Source organism: Rhipicephalus microplus, chromosome 7 (assembly GCF_043290135.1).
Source record: "Rhipicephalus microplus isolate Deutch F79 chromosome 7, USDA_Rmic, whole genome shotgun sequence".
In the NCBI taxonomy this organism is placed as follows: Eukaryota; Metazoa; Arthropoda; class Arachnida; order Ixodida; family Ixodidae; genus Rhipicephalus; species Rhipicephalus microplus.
In genome coordinates this window covers 111172925-111193800 of record NC_134706.1, presented here as the reverse complement: position 1 = coordinate 111193800, position 20876 = coordinate 111172925, and positions in this window count along the sequence as shown.

Sequence of the window (20876 nt, the reverse complement as noted above, 5' to 3'; positions counted from 1 at the left end):
TTCGAGGAACACTTGAGAAACACTGATTACATAAATGTTCCACTTTATAACCACTGGGATCTGTTGCTGGATTATTTTATGTCTCAATAATTATTTGCAAAGCAAATTGAAGCCGAAGCTATCACCCTTCCTTTGTCATCCTTCTCTGCCTGCTCACATGCCTGCACAAGAACTATAACATTTCAGCGCAATTTCAGCAGCGTTCACGGGAAAAAAAAATGCCGAAACTGTACATTCCAGCCAGTTTTCATCAAATATAAAGATTAAGTAAAAAACAAAAGTTGTCGAGTTTTGATAGCGTAAAGGTTAAATATCGTCAGGGTAGTCTGATTTATTTACAACGTGTATTTTAAGTGTCTAAATATTTCATGTATTCAAATTCTGCATCTAAACTTTTCCTCCATATCGATCGTTTATATTACATTTTTCATCCCTTGAAGTCATGGATTTTCTCTGGTAAATGTATAAAAATTGTATGTAGCGCAGCACACGGAAAATTTCGCAGATGTCCTATACCAAAGTATAAAAAAAGAACTGCTTCTTTTTTTAGCAGTTGGGGAATCAATGTGTGATTTTACTAGTATAACCGGTTTTCGCCCTGCATTCTTGCGCTAGTTCAGAAATAAGCAGGTGACTTGGAGATGGACTGACAAATTCCTCGCTTGCTAAAAACCGGATTTCCTAGAAGAAGAGAGGCTTGTGGGGCACGTGCAGGTAGCGGAGAAGGTGAACCAAGAGAGAGAACGGGTAGGGGAGGGGGTGGAGGTGAAGCTAATGGTACAAAGGTCATTGGTTGAGAGTCTCGCACAGACAACACAGGAGTGTATAAAAATACGACGACTGCCACGACTGTCATTCTACTGTTGTTGTTCAAAGAGTACGCCATGGACCCTCGCGTCGTCGAAGAGTTTCTCCGGCGTCTCGGCCAACGGCGAACGCATCCTCCAGTCCATCCCCGGACGGCGACGCTCGTCCTCGAGTTCTGCACTATCAGGGGTGCCACCGACTGCGAGGACCTGCTGAACATGGGCTGCCAAGCTACCCAATACTGGGCCTCCATATTTCGGGAGTTTTATGTTCATGGACGCGGTTATTTTGACAGCCGCAGCCTGGAGGCAGCCCTCAGAGAGTGCGGTTACCCGGCCACCGGAGACCTCTTGGCTTGCCTGTGGAGCGTCTATTCCAAAGACGGCTGGGTTTCCTTCGACGCTTTTGTGAAGGTTTGCGCCATCGTCGGAAGCGTGTGCCCCTGAAGTAGATTCAACGCAGCACCACTCGAAAGGTCCTTTTCAGGACCACCTTATTTCTGCATTGGCTGACTTCTCTTTCACGATCCCTCTCCGTATCACCCTCAAAAAATACTTGATACTGTACACTTAGCGTAACTAGGATGGGTTCACTTCTAGTATTGTAGCTGTATCGTGGCTGGCCCTTTAGCGCAGAATTAAAACTGCGATGCAGATACAATGACACTATTTTGCAAGTTAAGTGACGCTATATACGTTTCATATCGTACTTACAGTGTTGGCTAATTTACGTTCACGCGTGTTCGCGGTGTCAATTTCTTTCTCAATGTTTACTGAACCTAGTGGATACATAAACTCTGAGGGTTAAAACACCCTAACAGCAGTTTCATGTGGCACAAGGAAGGGAGGGGGCGGGGGGCAACCTTACAAGAAAATTTAGGCTCTGATTTTTTAGCTTCGTTGCTAATAAAGCAAGTCTTTGGGCAAATGATGCTTGTTCTCGCTCCACTGAAGAGCGAGAAGCATAAAAATTCGTACGACGCTAGCTCAAGGTGCACAAAAAGATAACATTGAGGGCTAGTCCATCAAATCTCGTTCATATAACAGTATTGGGTACGCTGGTCTTATCTACTGATAAACAAGTTGAGCTGTCCAGTGCAAATAGAAGGTCTGCACTAACACGCCAGTGCACTGCCCTATCAGAACTGGGGCTGCACGTCTCACAGAAGCTACTAATCGGGCCGTATTGCAATATGCCCCGTATTATTTCAAGTAGTAAGAAAGGGAATTTCGTCGTTTTGTGCAGCAAAGATAGATATCAGTCACATGCCTTACTTCACCTGGTGGATACGTGTGCCCACCTACTTCAGTTTAAAGGAGTTCAGAAACAAGTATATTCATCGCTCGTTTTTTTTTCTGAGATCAGTTGCTAGATACATGTTAGGCATCATCACGGCACATCATTTTGTGCCACGTGATATAGCTAAATATTTATTTGCGCCTCATTGCAGACCCCTTCATTTTCAGTTTCAGAGAGCTTTCAAAACTGCAAGCCGCTATGTGCAACTATCGCCACTTGTGGTTTGCAGAACCCGACCACGTAAACAGAGAAAACGAAGACGCAAAACTTTGCGCATTGTTTACGTCAAGATGTTCCTTCTAGGAGAAAACGAGATAGCAGTGTGGCCAAAAAAACTGTCAACGCTTGCACCACGGACACGAAAATAAATGGCGCTTATGAAAAGCTACGCATATAAACAGAACTTGGCCCACCACGTGTATTTGAATTACACTATTAGAAGTAAACACTCGCAAATATCGAAACCGTGGCTACAAGAACTTGATGAGGAAGAAGCAGCCTAGTATTACTTCACATTATTTCGCAAAAAGTGAAAGAAACTAAAACTCCAGCTCGAAATAAAGTCTCTCGATGAACGCAATTTTCAGACTGGAGCTTGGCTGCCACCTTCAACAATTAGTTATGCGACACTGCACTTCTGTCAGTCTAGTCAGGCTTACAGAGAACTTGGTTTTTCATATGTACTCGGGTGCACGTTAAAGAACCCTTGGTACTCAACCTTTTCGGAGTCTTCCGCTACAGCGTCTCTCATAATCATATGGTGGTTTTGGGATGTTAAACCCGACATATCAATCAAATCAATCATATGTACTCATGCAAAATCAGTACCTGCCTAAAGCATGGGTAGAAATTGTTGTGTTCACCCCTTGCCTGTAGAAACTGCTGAAAACCCCTCGCGGAACTGGAAGTTTCCGGGTTGGCACACTGCAGAGCCGCGGAATACAGTTCTTGCTCGATTTAGCAATTTTCGACCAATGCATGGTTGACTTGTTCTGCGTAGCTCATTGCGGCGTCCGTTATCTGCCCGCCACAACTCGCTGTCTTTATCTTTGTCGTAGTAGACGCGCCAACCGAGCGAGATAACTGAGCTTGATCCAAGTTCCAACATCACTGAGCGAGGGGCGAGAAGGAGCAGAGGCAAGCGCTACCAACGAAGTAAGGAATAATATAATCACGAAAAAAAGAATAAGAAAAGACACTTAATCAAGAAGCAGTTCTTTACAGGGGCATCAATTTTTCTTTTGTAATACTTGTGAAAGCTAATACATGCAAACATTCACATTAGCCTCGCTTCGTTCAACCGGATCCTAGAATTCCCGGCAACCACTACGAGCGTGCATATTTTTCGAAGCCGGAACTAGCGCTTAGTTTCTGGAGCCTGATAAAGAGTTCTCGCGCAAGATTATTATATTGCGCAGTGAGCAAGTGACGTGGTTAAACTAATCATTGGGTCTTAGAAGTTGGCTTTCCAGTGAAGAAAGGAATGCATGAGATACACGTGCAACGGGAGCGGGAGATGATTGTGAATGTGACAGGAGAAAGGAGGTGGCGGTGGAGTCGAGAAGTTATGGGTCATTGGTTGACAATAGCATGCAACCTACAGCTGCAGAGGTGCTTAAAAATTCAACGGCTACTACGCTTGTGACTCGACTTGTGATTTTACCAGCATTGAGTGATGGTCCCTCACCTAGTGGACGAGCTTCTTCGGCGCCTATCACTACGGTCAAGATATCACTTGTGATGCGTCGCATGGTGGCACTGGTGCTGCATTCAGTACTGCGCCATGACGAGAGCCTGCGACGGCGTTGAACTGTTGGACATGGCCGGCGAAAGTTCCGAGTCTTGGGCGACCGTACACAGGCTCAGTCTGGGCTATCTGTCCAGCGACAACAACCTACCGGAAGCCCTGCGAGCTTGTGGTATCCCTGTCAACGGCCATTCGTTGTTTTGCCTCTGCACCAGGCACACATGAACAGCTGGGTTTGGCTCGACGCCTTCACGCATCAGGTTTGCGCCGTCATAGGAAACGTGTGCTTGCGATTTAGTGCAACGCATGCAGAACCACTCCAAGGGCCCCTTTTTGGGCCAACCAAGCTTTCGCTTTGGCTGAGTACTCGATTCACAATCCCTCTCCTCATTATCCTAACAGCATGCTCTCAAGTATAATTTAGCTTTGCTACGTTTGTTTGACTTGTCTCACAGTTATTAGTAGAGAGGACTAACAGTGGCGCCGTTGTGCGGTTGCCTCCGTGGGGCCTACACGTCTGCATGCTTCCGCAAACTCTCCGCTTGGCGTGCAGGTGCTCTAGCTTTTGTTTCTTTCTTCAACTTCAGTAATATTGTTCACATTCACTGGGACAAAATCAGTAAAATACTCCTATACGTTTGTTACTGACTGTTTGAAATGCGATAAAGAACTTCGGAAAAACGATGGGTTTCGCAAATTGATCCGACAAATTACGGGCAGCGTCTGCTACGTCAACGACACAAGTTGCAGTGGCTGAGCGTGCAGCCTATGTAAATGGTAGAAAAAAACTTTACATGCAATTGTAACCCACTCAGCACGTGCTCGAGACATACAAAAGCCACCAGGCCTGCGCGCAAATCTCAGCACAGTCACAGCGAAAGCTGGAAAACCAGATTTGTATACCCTTTTTTTAACACTTCTTGGGTAACCGCTGCAAATGAACTTGTAGGATACCCACTATGCTATATATATTCATTTTTGTGTAGCACTGTGTAAGTAGGAAGGCGTTCAATATGTCATCTTACGTCAGAGAGGCGTTGTAGCCGCTGCACACTTGCAAGTAATTTTGTGCAATTTTTGTATTCTGTCGCTGACGATGATAAAGAATTATGCGTAGCGCGATCGTAATAAGTAGTCACCGTTTTACGACACAGTCGTTACGCATTTCGCATAGTTTGATATTATATATCACGCTATGCGTCCGCCTATTATACCTGGTAGGAGTACCCAGAGAGCTGATTCCGCTCGTCAGGGTATCGGCTCACCAGGGACTTAAGAAGAGCGAGAAAGCTCATTCGGTCGCCTGTGGTCTCACCTACCGGCTGACCCCTGGAACCTCCCAAGTTGCCGAACAAATAAGAGAGGATAAGCGCACATACCATGAAATCGTCGGACACTACAGGATCAATCGGCAAGTACACCCGAGAGTAGAATCAGGGTTTCCCAAACCCTGCACTTTACAGCAAGTGGCACCCAATTGTTTTCCGGTCCCAGAGTAAATTTTGTTCTGGGGTAGCGAATTCAGCCCACATGTTGCGGAAATGTCCAAGTCCCACACTGTAGAATTCTGGCAGGCCCTGCTCCGCAGCCCAGACGCCAACGTACAGCGGGACGTAATCAGTCAAGCCCTTGCTGCTGCCGTGTCTCAGGGATTCCGGCTGACAGCTAGAGGCGACAAGCCTAGCCTGAAGTAATTGATTGACTTTTAATAAAGCTTTCTCTATATCTCCCTCAAAGCATGACGGGTCTTTGAGACACGCGGCAGCCGCGGTCACCATGCTTCTCCATAAACCGCGTGCTGGCATTTCAATGTGGTATTCGCACGTTCTGTGAACCTATAATCCTTCTTGGGGCGTGATAGATATGTGCAAGATTGACACTTCTTCCAAAGTTTCGTATATAGCGGCTCTCTATTTAAATTCTCTAGTTTTTGTGCGTACGGTGATCGTAAGTTTGGGCACGGGGATCGGCAAGCTTAATCTTGGGCGCGTGATAACAGCGTGGGGGAACGCACATGCTTTTGATGATCAGCAAAGCAGAAATTGAACAAGATCGCGTGAATGCTTATAAGAGAAGCAACTAATTAGGTACCTATAACAATTTGTTGGCGTGCAGCACATACACTCTTACTCATGCCCCGGGTAATGTGTTGACAGTGCAACAAACTTAAGAAAAATGGTCTCGCTTCCTATCTATATCTTGAACGTCAAGCATAACATGATTAAGAGTGGAGCTACCATTTGGTACTGCGCTATTAAAATTGGGAGAACATGTTTATGGGACACTGCACACATCTTCTTGCTGCACTCATTATCCTTACTTACTGGCTGCTTACCTCATCACAAGTTCATTTTGCAAGCGGGAATGATAAAATGCCAGTTAGGGGCCGCGTCTACAAGGCACGCTAGCAGCTGAAGCTGCGTGGCCTGTTTTCGCTAACAGCCTGTTTTCGCTAACAACCGGCTTCGCTTACAGCCTCGCCGGTTGCTATAACAACGGTACGTTTGTTTATCATTAGACAGTTATAGTTTGACGTTAGCGTGATAGCGTAGGTTAAGTTAATGGCGTCACCGTGCAGCAAACGTTCGTTGCGGGAAGCGTCTTTATAGTTGAGCGGAATAGCGTTTACGTGGTTTACGTGCCCTAGCCGGGATGGTGGCGCCACCTATTAGATGGTTATTAAGTTAAGCAGTGAAAAGAAAAAGAAAACGAGAATGTTTGCCTATGCCACCGCGCGAAGCATTGTTAGAAGTTTATTTTAGTGATAATAAATTAAATAAATATCAACCACGCACCAAACGCGACACAGACGTGTTCGAAATGGGAAGCTATCTCAAAAACAACGCCAACTTTTCCGTAATGTTCGGTCATCGAAGCTAACTGAAGGCAAGCGAAGCCACTTGGAACAGTCGTTCGCTGCGAACAAGGTTATTATTTCAACAACTACGCCAAAATCACTTCGAAGCGGGCGTCTAAGAGTGCCGCCATGTTTACGTACACTACGTACGCTAACGCTACCAAGGTAACGTGAGATCTGAAAAATACCGCGCGTACCGGAAGCAGTATGCGTGACGTACGTATCTGCGCATGCGCACTTCGATTCCGGTATCACGGTACACCCGGTAACCCCCAAAGCCCAGTATACTATAACTCTCTATTATTTTGAACTTTCCATAGCTTGACGATAGGTTCGCTGGTCACTGAAGTCTGATAGACACGCATCGCTGTTACTTTATCTGGCTGATCGCGTCCCTTGAGGTAGCCGAGAAGTGTCCCTACCTAAACTGTCTAACACCATGGTGGTATTTCCCCATTCGCGAAGACGTTCGGCTTCGCTATCCCTCGCAACGCCAGTGACAGCCGGGAAAGGTACGCGTACACTAATGGGAAGCATGCTTCGACGGCGCCCCACCCGTCGGTGCGATCGCGTGGCAAGCAGCCATGCGCTGTCCACACTGTCGGCGCCGCGAGATTTTCAAGGCACGCGCATTCCGCGCACCCGTCGGCTCGCGGATCCCTTAGAGTTTCTTAAAATGAACCCTTGGGGACTCTGGCGCTTTCATCGTTCAGCGACCACGGGATTGATGGGTATACAGTACACGAATTTGCCTAGTCTTTGTACTTGCTGGCGGCGAATAGTACTTGCAGCTTCATTTATTGCTAGTGTTCGGTTTCATTTTGAAGAAAAGAACGAAGTCTTTTGAACTTCGTGATCCGATTTGAAATAGTAAACTTAAATAAATAAGGTGGTGAAGTGCAACCGCTGAACATTTGCTGATTTTTGTTTCGTGAGAAAACAGCTAGCTCCAAGCCACACGAACACACACGGAGCCAGAAGCACGAAGATTACACAGCTACGTGTACTACCCATCACTCCCTTGCTCGCTGAATCGCGGTGCGTTGCAGCTGCGATAGACTCTAGCGCCAGAGTTCCCCTTAGTGTCTACAAAGAAACGCTGGGGCAGCTCCTTCTCGCTGACAGATGGAAAGAGGTGGCACGGGTGAGATGATGCCCACGTGAGAAGCGGGCTCGAGAGATGGAGAGGGTAAAGCGAGGGAGAGCTGACACAAGGCAAGCGCACGGCAAGCAAGAGAGAACACCAGCGGCGAGGGCGTGGTGCGGACGGAGAACCACGTTACACAGGCTAGTCGAAGAGCTCCTTCGCCTCTAAAATCTTGTACATATCAAAATATTTGGTACGGTGGCCGTATGCCTTTAAACGAAGTGCGGAGCTCGCATGCAAATACATGGGCTGCCCTAATGGAGGAGGGCACTGGTTTCACTGAACCAGGGCTGCATGTCCCTCAAAACCTGCTAATCAGACCACAGTGCATGACGTCCAATATTATCTTGGCTTCAGTAAAGTTTCTTTTCTCTTTCTATGAAGCCAAAAAACACTCTTCGATCGCACGACATGGTCCTGTGTGAAGTTAGTCTATTTCTGCGATAGCTTAAAGAGCTACTGCCCACCCCCCCCAAAAAAAATGGGCTCACATTATCTACTCCATTGTGTTGATGGGTAGATGTTTGTCATAACATGGCACATCGTTCTAGCACGTGCGGTGGGGAATTATTTATGGGTTCTTCATTGCCGACCACTCCCGTTTATAGTTTGAGGGCGCCCCAAAAACAAAAAGCTGCCGTGCGCCACTACAACCACTTAGCGTGTAAAACAGTCAACCACGACACCGAGAAAAACTGTTGCGGACTTCCGCTTGGTTTCACCAATAAGTTAGTTCGACAGGAAACAGAAGAGCATGGACACGAAACGAAACTTTCTACACGTTAGCCAAGGCCACAAAAAAAAATATTTACATGAAAAGCTACGCACTTCAACGTTCCGGAACCCTCGTGTCTTGTCACACTGTTTCCATGAACTGCTTGAAGTTTCAGGGCGAGGCCTGCTCAGAGAAGAAAAAAGGAAGGAAATTTGACGAAGAATTGTATACTCCACGGAACGTGTGTACTGAATCCTCATTAGTTCAGTGAATGTTGGGAAGGTAAGCGTGGCAGCTTTTAACTTTACTGAGACTCACAGCAAAAAATAAAAGAGCAGGGATAAAACGCCCGGTGTTTTCATGTTGCCTTAACCTCCCATATATAAGCAGGAAGCACGTGATGCACCCGTGTCCATTGAGTGCCACCATGTTTCACGATGACATTAAAAACGCACATGATAATAAATTCAGATTCAAATGGCAATCAACTCATAAACGGAAAAATCAGGTGAGAAGAAGATGTCTGCAATAACACAGAACACGTGATGTCCAATGTACAGAACTGCTAATTGCGAATGGCCATACTTTTTTCTAAAATATTCGTATCTCACAAAAAGCATAAAGCACGAATCCTCAATATTTGCGTCGATGTGAAAAGACCATGAGAGATTTCCCAAATGCTGGCTTTACTAAAAGTGAAGAGCGTCCAATTCTCATTCCATCGAGGATAATAGATTTTGTCAGGTGAACTTCTCCATCATTCGCATGTTTTTCAATCACTGGAAGCGCAGCCACCTGTTGAAGACCTTAAAAACATACATTTGTCAATTTGTTCTCGCTAAAACACGCCTTTCTCCCCCTCTGAACTTGGGGGATGGAAGATAAATCACCCCCCCCCCTAGCTGGCTACGGGCCCGATTCGTGGCATTAATACAGCTAATCCTTGAATACGATCCCGAATTTTTTCATTTATGCGATATATCTTAACTTGTTGCTGGAGTTTCGTGCAGAAATGGTGTGTATATGATTCTTGTGCTGTGAAAAAGACTTAGCAAATGCGAGTCGATGTGACAAGACGCCTGACAAAATTGTAATAATATTTCGGCGCTGTCAGAAGAATCTTGCTAACAATGATGGTATAGTGCAAAACTCCGTTTCTTTTGTGTGTTATGCCCCGCCGCGGTAGTCTAGTGGCTAAGGTACTCGGCTGCTGACCCGCAGGTCGCGGGTTCGATTCGCGGCTGCGGCGGCTGCATTTCCGATGGAGGCGGAAATGTTGTATGCCCGTGTGCTCAGATTTGGGCGCACCATAAAGAACCCCAGGTGGTCAAAATTTCCGGAGTCCTCCACTACGGCGTCTCTCATAATCAAATGGTGGTTTTGGAACGTTAAACCCCACAAATCAATCAATCAATCAATCAATCTTTTGTGTGTTATACAAATAAGACAAACGTGGCCTAGCCTTCAGATAAAATGAGGGTCTATAATATTTGTTTAGATTCTAAACATCCACCAACCACATGAATTAGTTATTCATTCCTACTGTCAATTCCACATCTATTAGCTCCGCTGTTCGTGTTATGAAAATTTCATTTCTGCATATAATATAAGATGATAGCTCTTAAATTCTGCAAAAAAATAGTGTCTAGGACTGATTTTCTTTTATTGGAAGGTCAGTGAGACAGAGATGGAAACAGGTGCTTGTTCTTTCTGCGTGTGTGCCCTGGCTCATGGTTGAGTGAAAGGAAGGCGTAATTACTGGTCCCTCATGCTGCACAGGGGGAGGGGGGGTGGAGAATGGCTTCCTGAAAAACGATATGTTATTCCATTGTCCCTTGTAGAGTTTCTCGTTTGCCAGGAGTACTCTAGATATGATGGGGCTATTCGTTATTCATTACTCGACCTCCTGGAACAACGTGGGTTCCACAAACTTTGCTTCGCTTCACACACAAAAAAAAGCTGGTGCCCCACGGGAATGACAGCCACAACTGCGCCTAAAACGGCTCTGCTTACCGTGCAACATTCATTTAGTATGTACACACAGGTAAACAAGCACAGAGAAAAAAAATAGGGAGAGATCAAGCTGGTGAGTTCAACCTAAGAGGGCACGGCAGCTGCTACAGCTGCCATCGGCCATGCCATGCTTGATAACGCTGTTCTTGTCCTTTCATAGCCAGATGCCCGAAAAAGTGCAAAAGAGCAAACAACCCTGCGATCGCCACCGTTCATACTGTCGTCAGTCTGGTTAGCTTCTTGATGCGATCATCGGCGCTTCAGTTTCTTTCCGTCTGTAAGTTTGTTAGAATGAAATAGCTGCGTAATTCTTACGAGACGACGATGTTTCGAATTCTCAATGCCTCATTCGGCTTATCACGACAGCAGCCGCAGATACGGTGGCTGGTTTTTATAGCGCGCTACTTCGAGGGATATTTAGGCACTGAAATATCCTTTTTGCACAACATCTTCGTATATTTAGAGGCATAATATACCATACATATCTTTTTTTGCTGAAAAGAACTACTTGTTGGGGGACCGTTTCATGGGCGCTTCATCACGTCTCCCGCCACAAAAAAAAAGTTTTAAAGGCAGCGAAAGCGTATTTCTTTTTTAAAGATATTTTGGACACATTATTTGAAGTTTCTTGTGTACTCTGAATCACGAAGCCCACGCATGACAGATTACTGGGTTCTTAGAAACTGTAGCTCTTGCACAGATAGCGCAAGAAAGCTATACTCACATGTGAAACCGTGTGTTGGGCCCTCTCCTGCACACTAAACGAAAATGACCTGAAGTAACTTCAAAAACTGGGTAAACCATTTGTCCTCTAGCGCACTACCTTTCCTGTGTTTTTTTTTTACCACCTACTATCGAGGTAAAAATTTACACTCGTGCTAACTGGGTTTTTGAACGTAGGGAGAGTAGTAATTATTTACCCCAGAAAGGTTTTGAACGAGTATAGAGAGAGTACATTTTTAGTGCCTTCACAAGGTTTTTGAGGTGATTTCTGGGAGCTATTTCCGGTGGTAAAAAAATAAAAACTGACGGGTGCATTCGCCTAGAGTTAACAAATTTATTAACTAGCAGAATTGATTTGACTTATTAAACGGCAGAATTGGTGACACATAGATTCACATACAGACAAACACGCACACAGAACAAATGCAGAATAATACGCCACTGGAAGAGCCTGCACGCGTTGCTCAACTACACCATTGACAATCCGGTATATATAGGCACGACTTTTTGACCAGCCCTGTAGAACCGGTAGGAGAGCTCTTTTTTTGCATTGATTAACAACAACAGCCGAAGGTACAAGCGTAAACTTAAGGTGGGCTGCAGGTCACTAATTGTCACACCGACCTTTTATTATAAATCTATTCAATCTCACCTTTTCGAGTATCCAATAATTACTTGGCACACCGGGCTCATGGCCCCACGCGTGTTAGCACTGCTGTTGCACAAGTCCATAAAATATACCTAAGTACGCAAACCATGGTAGCTCAATCATTTTCATTGAGCGACGGTGCACTAACACAGTAGCAGCACGTATTCATCACAACGGGCGTAAAGGAGCAGTGCACGCATGCACACAAGCTTCTTACCGACGGCGTACTAGGCCTTTTCGAGGAGCCCGGCTATCCGATGAAACACAGCTGGCGATCACAGAACACATATCCTGTGCGAATTTCGTCGTCATTTCTGACACAAATGAACACGTAACCGCTATCTTACGGGTACGGGGCGGTGTTGCAACGAAAGACCACCGTCCGGGTTTTCTTCGTGCTCACCGGCAGTCGCTTGTTGGTTCCGTCTGCCTCGTATAGGCTTAGCGCTACATGTTTGAGAACAGTTTGTGCATGAGGTGGGCGATTCGGGCAGAACTTTACTCATGCAGACATCGTCTACTGTGGAACAATATATATGCAATGCTTCTTTCGCCTGCCCCGGCGACACACACCCACTGGTCACTGGCGGCCGCGGCTCGGTGCCGACGACAGAGTGAAGCATTTTGTTTATTGCTTCTCCAGTAGGCAAGCACGGACGATGACACCAGATTGATTTTGTTACCACTGGCAGATATTCGCGATTCGGCTCGGAAGCGAGATATCCGCGACGTGCAGGTTCGGAGGCGCTCGGAAGCGCACGCTCGTTGGACGATGTAGGAAACACGTGAGATCCATCAGCCCAACCAGACACACAGATACCGAGCTTCTTGCACCATCTGTCTAAGCGGCACCACCGCCGACAAAAAGCCAACAATTCGCGAAAATTGCAGGACAACTTTTCACAGCAGGTTTTATTTCTTTTTTTTTCTTCTTTCAAGATTCCCCCCCCCCCTGCCCTCTTTTTTTCTTTTTCGTTCACAGAATGCTGTTCTCGCATTTTGTGCTTATGCTGCCCCCAGTTCCAGTGAAAGTGCGTTGACTCACGGTCAGTCCTGAGGCACGGCGATGCCAAAAAAAGAAAAGATCTGTGGTCCTCGCGTACATTCAGGATTCACTGAGAGCGTCACAATGGGGGGTATAGGGCAAAAGCCACCGAAGCAGCTGCACCTTCCAGTCACGTGGTAATAAACTCTGAAACGGAGGTTAAAAATCACGTGATAGAAAACTACCTACGTGGTAAAACTGGATTTTGACATCCTTTTACTACTTGCGTGAGAGGTGGTGGTAAAATTATGTCATGTACCACCTTTTACTCGTACACGAGGTAGTAATTTAAAACACAAGAGAGTTTTCAGACGTCATGAGCCGCAAAAACCCCAAACTCGGATAGTTTTTGCTTACAGTGTGGGTATGAAAAGGGCACCATAGCCTTGCGTAGACACTCCCGCTCTCCCTTGAGGGAGAGAAAAGTGTAAAAAAACCTGCAGTATAGATCTTATAGCGTAGACACCACCATATTGCCAAGCTGGCGGTGCCGTCTTTGGTCTGGCAACCCAGTGGAGCGTGCGAAGCTCCGAGTTTCTATGAAAAAGTAAAGCTCGTGCGGTTGCAGCTGCAGTCAGTTTTTTTTTTCTGGCGCGCTGAATTGAGTCCTAGTGATGCAGTAGAGGTAGAAAATTAGTCAGTGAGACGTCCTGTAACGTTATGACCCATTCGGGGTCAAATACTATGATCTATGACGTTGCCATCGTGTCGTAAGTGGTCGATCATGGTCGTATGTTTCCAGCACATTCTGTTCGAACAACGTAATATTAATTCATCCCATTCCAGCACAGCAAGCAAGTGCCGACACCCTTTGTATATACAAAGGATTGCTTTTTCCTGGACTGTAAAGTTTAGGTTTGTTCTTGCACTCGTGGTGTGCTCGTGTTGTCGCAGCGACCACCACCCGTACATGCGCTTCTTCGTGAGCACGCACTTGCAATTTTTTTATGATGGTGGGATTTATTTGTTGCTACCAAACCCTGGTCTATCTTTTGATCGGCTTTGCATTGTGCCTTATAACTCGATTGTTTATCGTCCTCTGGGTGCGGACAAAATTAGGGCTGTTTATAGGTAGTCGCACACAAAAAGCGATGCTGTATATAGTTTTCATTACAGCATGTTTTTTTTCTTTTTAGAGTGATGGCACTTGATTGAATTGCAGCAGCACAAAAGTGGAAACGGTAAGTTTTTTCCGCGTATGTGGCCCCAAATATGCCAAGGCTTGAACGTATGACTGGCAAAAAAAGCCATTTTTATGTTAATTTTTTTAAAAATATTTTTTTCTACCAGTTGTACGGTTTTTTCTGTCGTTCGCCAAGCTAAAAGCCAAATGAGACTTTTAGAAACAACAGAGAATTAACCACAACAACGTGGTTTAATTCTGTTGTGTTCCTAAAAATTAATAACTATGGTTTCATTGTGCGTATAGTATAGCGCGACTTATCGGACATGGTATTTTACCAGGCGAAAAATTGTCTAGTAATTTTATACACATAGTGACATAACTTGTTTTTTTTTTCACAATTAGGCTTTCATATTGCACATCGTGCACGATTCATCCCGCCGTCCTACGGAAGTTGTACGTTCGCGACAATGATTCCAGCACCTCATTTTCATGTAAAATTCACTCAATGATTTGAAAACGTCTCATCCGGGTTATGTGACTGCGAAGTGAGCGTGTTCTCGTCCGTGTCAATAGAGCTACATTAACTACATTGATCACAGTGTTGAGCTGAGCTACGAGGCTAATTCTTTTGACCCAACCTATCATACTAAGTTATAACAATAAAGCTAAGCGAAAAAAAACATAGGTGGCTAGGTGGTCATGTGGAGCCTAGATGATTTGCCCTTTCGCGGTATGGGCCGTACTTGACCGCTTATGTTTCATTATTAATCTAACCATATAGTCTTGTCTTTGATCGAGTGGAACGTTCATAGGTACTCCCGCTATATTGATGCACTTGCTGATATACAACTTGTCACGTAACACAATGTACCACGCATCAACCGCAAATGCAGCGCATTCGGTGGTCTGTGCTGGATACGTACATATATTAAGACGGCAGTTTGCTTTTTAGTTCTTTTATGGTGCTCAGAACAACCAACTATAATACATGTGGCTCCCAGTTGATCGTCCGCTGGTTGGCATCTTGATAAGGAAGAAGAAAATCGGCAGTGCGATTGAGAACATGCTAAAATTGTTCGAAAACGCCACACATCCAAGCACCAGCCAGTACACACCGCGCCGTCGGCACGCTGCAATAATAAGGAAAGCACTGGTTGCCAGACCAGTCCTCCTCACAGGATGGAGCGGTATATTATTTGAGCCCTATTCATACAGATGATTCGAGGAACACTTGAGAAGCACTGATTACATAAATGTTCCACTTTATGACCACTGGGATCTGTTGCTGGATTATTTTATGTCTCACTAATTATTTGCAAAGCAAATTGAAGCCGAAGCTATCACGCTTCCTTTGTCATCCTTCCCTGCCTGCTCACATGCCTGCACAAGAACTATAACATTTCAGCGCAATTTCATCAGCGTTCATGGGAAAAAAAATGCCGAAACTGTACATTTCAGCCAGTTTTCATGAAATATAAAGATTAAGTAAAAAACAAAAGTTGTCGAGTTTTGATAGCGTAAAAGTTAAATATCGTCAGGATAGTCTGATTTATTTACAACGCGTATTTAAAGTGTCTCAATATTTCATGTATTCAAATTGTGCATCTAAACTTTTCCTCCATATCGATCGTTTATATTACAATTTTCATCCCTTGAAGTCATGGATTTTCTCTGGTAAATGTATAAAAATTGTATGTAGCGCAGCACACGGAAAATTTCGCAGATGTCGTATACCAAAGCATAAAAAAAGAACTGCTTCTTTTTTTAGCAGTTTGGGAATCAATGTGGGCTTTTACTAGTATAACCGGTTTTGGCCCTGCATTCTTGCGCTAGTTCAGAAATAAGCAGGTGACTTGGAGATGGACTGACAAATTCCTCGCTTGCTAAAAACCGGATTTCCTAGAAGAAGAGAGGCTTGTGGCGCACGTGCAGGTAGCGGAGAAGGTGAACCAAGAGAGAGAACGGGTAGGGGAGGGGGTGGAGGCGAAGCTAATGGTACAAAGGTCATTGGTTGAGAGTCTCGCACAGACAACACAGGAGTGTATAAAAATACGACGACTGCCACGACTGTCATTCTACTTGCTGTTGTTCAAAGAGTACGCCATGGACCCTCGCGTCGTCGAAGAGTTTCTCCGGCGTCTCGGCCAACGGCGAACGCATCCTCCAGTCCATCCCCGGACGGCGACGCTCGTCCTCGAGTTCTGCACTATCAGGGGTGCCACCGACTGCGAGGACCTGCTGAACATGGGCTGCCAAGCTACCCAATACTGGGCCTCCATATTTCGGGAGTTTGATGTTCATGGACGCGGTTATTTTGACAGCCGCGGCCTGGAGGCAGCACTCAGAGAGTGTGGTTACCCGGTCACCGGAGACCTCTTGGCTTCCCTGTGCGGCGTCTATTCCAAAGACGGCTGGGTTTTCTTCGACGCTTTCGTGAAGGTTTGCGCCATCGTCGGAAGCGTGTGCCCCTGAAGAAGCTTCACCGCAGCACCACTCGAAAGGTCCTTTTCAGGACCACCTTATTTCTGCATTGGCTGACTTCTCTTTCACGATCCCTCTCCGTATCACCCTCAAAAAATACTTGATACTGTACACTTAGCGTAACTAGGATCGGTTCACTTCTATTATTGTAGCTGTATCGTGGCTGGGCCTTTAGCGCAGAATTAAAACTGCGATGCAGATACAATGACACTATTTTGCAAGTTTAGTGACGCTATATACGTTTCATATCGTACTTACAGTGTTGGCTAATTTACGTTCACGCGTGTTCGCGGTGTACATTTCTTTCGCAAGGTTTACTGAAGCTAGTGGATACATAAACTCTGAGGGTTAAAACACCCTAACAGCAGTTTCATGTGGCACAAGGAAGGGAGGGGGCGGGGGGCAACCTTGAAAGAAAATTTAGGCTCTGATTCTTAGCTTCGTTGCTAATAAAGCAAGTCTTTGGGTAAATGATGCTTGTTCTCGCTCCACTGAAGAGCGAGAAGCATAAAAATTCGTACGACGCTAGCTCAAGGTGCACAAAAAATAACATTGAGGGCTAGTCCATCAAATCTCGTTCATATAACAGTATTGGGTACGCTGGTCTCATCTACTGATAAACAAGTGAGCTGTCCAGTGCAAATAGAAGGTCTGCACTAACACGCCAGTGCACTGCCCTATCAGAACTGGGGCTGCACGTCTCACAGGACCTACTAATCGGGCCGTATTGCAATATGCCCCGTAATATTTCAAGTAGTAAGAAAGGAAATTTCGTCGTTTTGTGCGGCAAAGATAGATATCAGTCACATGCCTTACTTCAGCTGGTGGATATGTGTGCCCACCTACTTCAGTTTAAAGGAGTTCAGAAACAAGTATATTCATCACTCGTTTTTTTTTCTGAGATCAGTTGCTGGATACTTGTTAGGCATCTTCACGGCACATCATTTTGTGCCACGTGATATAGCTAAATATTTATGTGCGCCTCATTGCAGACCCCTTCATTTTCAGTTTCGGAGAGCTTTCAAAACTGCAAGCCGCCATGTGCAACTATCGCCACTTGTGGTTTGCAGGACCCGACCACGTAAACAGAGAAAACGAAGACGCAAAACTTTGCGCATTGTTTACGTCAAGACTTTCCTTCTAGGAGAAAACGAGATAGCAGTGTGGCCAAAAAAACTGTCAACGCTTGCACCACGGACACGAAAATAAATGACGCTTATGAAAAGCTACGCATATAAACAGAACTTGGTCCACCACGTGTATTTGAATGACACTATTAGAAGTAAACACTCGCAAATATCGAAACCGTGGCTACAAGAACTTGATGCGGAAGAAGCAGCCTAGTATTACTTCACATTATTTCGCAAAAAGTGAAAGAAACTAAAACTCCAGCTCGAAATAAAGTCTTTCGATTAACGCAATTTTCAGACTGGAGCTTGGCTACCGCCTTCAACAATTAGTTATGCGAAACTGCACTTCTGTCAGTCTAGTCAAGCTTACAGAGAACTTGGTTTGCTCTTATGTACTCGGGTGCACGTTAAAGAACCCTTGGTACTCAAACTTTTCCGAGTCTTCCGCTACAGCGTCTCTCATAATCATATGGTGGTTTTGGGATGTTAAACCCGACATATCAATCAAATCAATCATATGTACTCATGCAAAATCAGTACCTGCTTAAAGCATGGGTAGAAATCGTTGTGTTCACCCGTTGCCTGTAGAAACTGCTGAAAACCCCTCGCGGAACTGGAAGTTTCCGGGTTGGCACACTGCAGAGCCGCGGAATACCGGTCATGCTCGATTTAGCAATTTTCGACTAATGCATGGTTGACTTGTTCTGCGTAGCTCATTGCGGCGTCCGTTATCTGCCCACCACAACTCGCTGTCTTTTGTCTTTGTCGTAGTAGACGCGCCAACCGAGCGAGATAACTGAGCTTGATCCAAGTTCCAACATCACTGAGCGAGGGGCGAGAAGGAGCAGAGGCAAGCGCTACCAACGAAGTAAGGAATAATATAATCACGAAATAAAGAATAAGAAAAGACACTTAATCAAGAAGCAGTTCTTTACAAGGGCATCAATTTTTCTTTTGTAATACTTGTGAAAGCTAATACATGCAAACATTCACACTAGCCTCGCTTCGTTCAACCGGATCATAGGATTCCCGGCAACCACTACGAGCGTGCATATTTTTTTAAAGCCGGAACTAGCGCTTAGTTTCTGGAGCCTGATAAAGAGTTCGCGCGCAAGATTATTATATTGCGCAGTGAGCAAGTGACGTGGTTAAACTAATCATTGGTTCTTGAAAGTTGGCTTTCCAGTGAAGAAAGGAAGGCATGAGACACACGTGCAACGGGAGCGGGAGAAGATTGTGAATGTGACAGGAGAAAGGAGGTGGCGGTGGAGTCGAGAAGTTATGGCTCATTGGTTGACAATAGCATGCAACCTACAGCTGCAGAGGTGCTTAAAAATTCAACGGCTACTACGCTTGTGACTCGACTTGTGATTTTACCAGCATTTAGTGATGGTTCCTCACCTAGTGGACGAGCTTCTTCGCCGCCTACCGCTGCGGTGAAGATATCACTTGTGATGCGTCGCATGGTGGCGCTGGTGCTGCATTCAGTACTGCGCCATGACGAGAGCCTGTGACGGCGTTGAACTGTTGGACATGGCCGGCGAAAGTTCCGAGTCTTGGGCGACCGTACACAGGCTCAGTCTGGGCTATCTGTCCAGCGACAACAACCTACTGGAAGCCCTGCGAGCTTGTGGTATCCCTGTCAACGGCCATTCGTTGTTTTGCCTCTGCACCAGGCACACATGCAACAGCTGGTTTTGGCTCGACGCCTTCACGCATCAGGTTTGCGCCGTCATAGGAAACGTGTGCTTGCGATTTAGTGCAACGCATGCAGAACCACTCCAAGGGCCCCTTTTCGGGCCAACCAAGCTTTCGCTTTGGCTGAGTACTCGATTCACAATCCCTCTCCTCGTTATCCTAACAGCATGCTCTCAAGTATAATTTAGCTTTGCTACGTTTGTTTGACTTGTCTCACAGTTATTAGTAGAGAGGACGTAGTGGCGCCGTTGTGCGGTAATTTCCGTGGGACCTACACGTCTGCATGCTTCCGCAAACTCTCCGCTTGGCGTGCAGGTGCTGTAGCTTCTTTTTTTTTTCTTTCTTCAACTTCAGTAATATTGATCGCATTCACTGGACAAAATCAGTGAAATACTCCTATACGTTTGTTACTGACTGTTTGAAATGCGATAAAGAACTTCGGAAAAACGATGGGTTTCGCAAATTGATCCGACAAATTACGGGCAGCGTCTGCTACGTCAACGACACAAGTTGCCATGACTGAGCGCGCAGCCTATGTAAATGGTAGAAAAAAACCTTTACATGCAATTGTAACCCACTCAGCACGTGCTCGAGACATACAAAAGCCACCAGGCCTGCGCGCAAATCTCAGCACAGTCAAACGAAAGCTGGAACACCAGATTTTATACCCTTTTTTTAACACTCCTTAATTGGGTAACCGCTGCAAGCATACTTGTAGGATACCCACTATACTATAGTCATTTTTGTATAGCACTGTGCAAGTATACGGAGGCATTCAGTATGTCACCCTTCATCAGAGAGGCGTTGTAGCCGTTACCCACTTGCAAGTACTTTTGTGCAATTTCTGTATTCTGACGCTGACGACGATGAATAATTATGCGTAGCGCGATGGTAATGGGTGGTTACCGTTTGACGACCAACTCGTTACGCATTTCGCATAGTGTGACGCCTTGTTCTTGCTTTGCTGTTCTGAAGCGCTTTGTTGCACACATTATAGCAATTTATTTCCCAATATTAATCCAGACGAGGGCCAGTTTGCAACGGAGTTTGAAGCCCCGACGTCGGTCAGTGGTGTAGTACTATGCGGACACGCAGGGGACCCAGGTTTAAATCCCACTGTACCCATGATATTCATTTACTTGGTTTTTCTCGTTTGGCTAAATTGTGGTTACGGACAGCGGTGGCGGCAGTGGACAACTACGGCATTCGTGAGCCTTGTTGTAATCAGAACTGCTTTCACTGTAAAAAAAAATATTTTTGCTCCAGGTTTTGTGTACAAGGTCACCACTGTGTGACATGACTCATTGTAAGTTTACATTCAAAGATTGGTCTCGGTTCACACAAGAAAGAAATGCCCTCAGCAAGGTTACATTCAGCAAGATTAGCACGCATATCCTTACAAAGCACACTGCACGCGAGTTTTCCGCAATGTTTGAACC